Source organism: Bufo bufo, chromosome 5 (genome assembly GCF_905171765.1).
Source record: "Bufo bufo chromosome 5, aBufBuf1.1, whole genome shotgun sequence".
Taxonomy (NCBI): domain Eukaryota; kingdom Metazoa; phylum Chordata; class Amphibia; order Anura; family Bufonidae; genus Bufo; species Bufo bufo.
Genome location: NC_053393.1, coordinates 178,318,333 through 178,322,197, shown reverse-complemented (window position 1 = coordinate 178,322,197; position 3,865 = coordinate 178,318,333).

The window sequence follows — 3,865 nt, the reverse complement described above, 5'->3', positions numbered from 1 at the left end:
TCAGGAAGTGCAGGGGCGTCAAACGGCCGCTGGCTATGTCCAGATGTTGCAGAGAGCATTCCTCATGACTGAGGGCCCTCGTCTGTGTGGTAACGACTGGGTTTTTCAACAGGACAACGCTACAGTACACAATGCCCGCAGGACAAGGGACTTCTTCCAGGAGAATAACATCACTCTTTTGGCCCATCCTGCATGTTCCCCTGATCTAAATCCAATTGAGAACCTTTGGGGATGGATGGCAAGGGAAGTTTACAAAAATGGACAACAGTTCCAGACAGTAGATGGCCTTCGTGCGGCCGTCTTCACCACTTGAAGAAATGTTCCCACTCACCTCATGGAAACGCTTGCATCAAGCATGCCGAAACGAATTTTGCAAGTGATAAACAATAACGGCGGAGGTACTCATTACTGAGTTCATGTTTGGAAGTTGGATTTCAGTTTTTTGGAAGGGGGGGGGGGGGGGGTTTAGTTTTTTTTTGGAGGTGTGGTCCTAAACCTTTGATCAGCTGAAAAACAGCCTGTTTCAGTTTATTCGTTGTTTTCATTAAATTGAATGCTCAAAAAATGTTTTCTCTCACTCCCATTTCTTCTTGTTGCATGTTGAAGCTCTACTTGGAACCTTGTTAAGATCCAGCCATGCTAAATATAATTTTTTGCCATTTTTCAAGTGGTCTTAAACTTTTGATCAGGACTGTATAAATCTGAAGGTGTCGGCCCTCTACAGAGTAATGAGGGAGGAGCTGTAGAGAGCGATGAGGAGAAAGCAAAGCTATTAAAGGGAACCTGTCACCAAAAAAATCGCTTATTAAGCTGTTCAGAGTACCTTATAGTGCTACATGGTAGTGTCCTATTGCACTTTTTCTTCGTTTTCCAGCATTTAGCCTCATTGAGAAATGATGATTTATTCAGCTGCTTCAAGTCAGGTTTGAAGTCAAGGGGGCAGCGGCCTAGGCGTCTCCAATCCTGCTCACTCCGCCTGCCGCCACGTTGATTGATACACCGCATCTCAGTCCGCATGCGCAGTAAAGGGCTGCTGTAGCGCGATTCCGGCTAGTACACTCAGCCGGCTTCAGTCTCGCTACAGCGCATGCGCCCGCCAGCCTTACATACTCGCGCCCGGCATCTTCTCTACCTGCGCATACAAAGCCGGCTGAGTGTACGAGCCGGGATCGCACTACAGCAGCCCTTTACTGCGCATGCGGGCTGAGAGCGCGGTCCCAGCACTGAGATGCGGCGTGTCAATCAAGGCGGCGGGAGGAGCAGGATTGGAGACGCCTAGGCCGCTGCCCCCTTGACTTCAAGCACGGGGCAGCAGCTGAATAAAACATCGATTTCTCAATGAGGCTAAATGCTGGAAAACGAAGAAAAAGTGCAATAGGACACTACTATGTAGCACTATAAAGTACTCTGAACAGCTTAATAAGCGATTTTTTGGTGACAGGTTCCCTTTAAATACTTTTTCCTCCACTGTATTTACTGAGGAAAATAAACTGTCACATGAAATGCAGAGTGTCAACATAAACTCCACATTAAAAGTGCAGCAGTGTCTTAAAAAGATTAAAATAGACAAAATCACCGGGACCAGATGGCATACACCCCCATATACTAAGAGAATCAAGTAATGTCATAGACCCTTATTTATGATATTTAGGAACTCCATACTGACAGGGTGGGTTCCACAGGATTAGCAAATGTGGTGCCAATATTCAAAAAAACAAAAACAGAGTCAGGAAACTATAGGCCAGAAAGTTTAACATCTGTTGTGGGTAAACGGTTTGAAGGTTTTCTAAGAGATGCTATCTTGGAGTACCTCAATGAAAATAAGCAAATAACTTCATATAAGCATGGCTTTGTGAGGGATCGGTCATGTCAAACTAATTTAATCGGTTTCTATGAGGAGGTAAGTTCTAGACTTGCCGAGGGTGAGTCAATGGATGTCATATCTTGACTTCTCCTAAGCATTTGATACTGTGCCACATAAAAGGTTAGTATATAAAATGATAATGCTTGGACTGAGGGAATGTGTGTGTATATGTGGGCAAGTAACTGGCTGAGTGATAGAAAACAGAGGGTGGTAATTAATGGTACACACTCAGATTGGGTCACTGTCACTAGTGGAGTACCCCAGGGGTCAGTATTGGGCCCTATTCTCTTCAATATATTTATTAATTATCTTGTAGAAGGCTTGCACAGTAAAATATCAATTTTTGCAGATGACACTAAACTGTGTAAAGTAATTAACACGGAAAAGGACAGTATACGGCTGCAGATGGATCTGGATAGATTGGAGGCTTGGGCAGAGAAGTGGCAGATGAGGTTTAACACTGACATGTAAAGTTATGCACATGGAAAGAAAAAATACATGTCACCAATACATACTAAATGGTAAAACACTGGGTAACACTGACATGGAAAAGGAATTTTAGTGAACAGCAAGCTAAGCTGTAGAAACCAGTGTCAGGCAGCTGCTGCCAAGGCCAATAAGATAATGGGTTGCATCAAAAGGGGCATAGATACCAGTGATGAGAACATAGTCCTGCCACTTTACAAATCACTAGTCAGCGCACACATGGCGTACTGTGTACAGTTCTGGGCTCCTGTGAACAAAGCAGACATAGCAGAGCTGGAGAGGGTTCAGAGGAGGGCAACTAAAGTAATAACTGGAATGGGTGGACTACAGTATCCTGAAAGATTATCAACATTAGGGTTATTCACGACTGAGGGGAGATCTAATAACTATGTATAAATATCAGGGGTCACTACAGAGAGCTCTCCCATCATCTATTCATACCCAGGACTGTGACGAGGGGACATCCTCTACATCAGAAGAAAGAAGGTTTGTACACTAACATAGAAGAGGATTCTTTACGGTAAGAGCAGTGAGACTATGGAACGCTCTGCCTTAGGAGGTGGTGATGGTGAATTGACTAAAAGAGTTTGGGGCTTGGATACATGTCTTAAGCAACAGATTATATAGTAACTGGATTTTTGGAGACGGGTCGTTAATCCAGGACCTTTTTCTGATTACCAGATTTGGAGGTTTTTATTTGCCTTCCTTTGGAACAACTTTAAATTATACACTGCTCAAAAAAATTAAGGGAACACTTAAACAACACAATGTAACTCCAAGTCAATCACACTTCTGTGAAATCAAACTGTCCACTTAGGAAGCAACACTGAGTGACAATCAATTTCACATGCTGTTGTGCAAATGGGATAGACAACAGGTGGAAATTATAGGCAATTAGCAAGACACCCCCAATAAGGGAGTGGTTCTGCAGGTGGTGACCACAGACCACTTCTCAGTTCCTATGCTTCCTGGCTGATGTTTTGGTCACTTTTGAATGCTGGTGGTGCTTTCACTCTAGTGGTAGCATGAGACGGAGTCTACAACCCACACAAGTGGCTCAGGTAGTGCGGCTTATCCAGGATGGCATATCAATGCGAGCTGTGGCAAGAAGGTTTGCTGTGTCTATCAGCGTAGTGTCCAGAGCATGGAGGCGCTACCAGGAGACAGGCCAGTACATCAGGAGACGTGGAGGAGGCCGTAGGAGGGCAACAATCCAGCAGCAGGACCGCTACCTCCGCCTTTGTGCAAGGAGGAACAGGAGGAGCACTGCCAGAGCACTGCAAAATGACCTCCAGCAGGCCACAAATGTGCATGTGTCTGCTCAAACAGTCAGAAACAGACTCCATGAGGGTGATATGAGGGCCCGACGTCCACAGGTGGGAGTTGTGCTTACAGCCCAACACCGTGCAGGACGTTTGGCATTTTCCAGAGAACACCAATATTGGCAAATTCGCCACTGGCGCCCTGTGCTCTTCACAGATGAAAGCAGGTTCACACTGAGAACATGTGACAGAC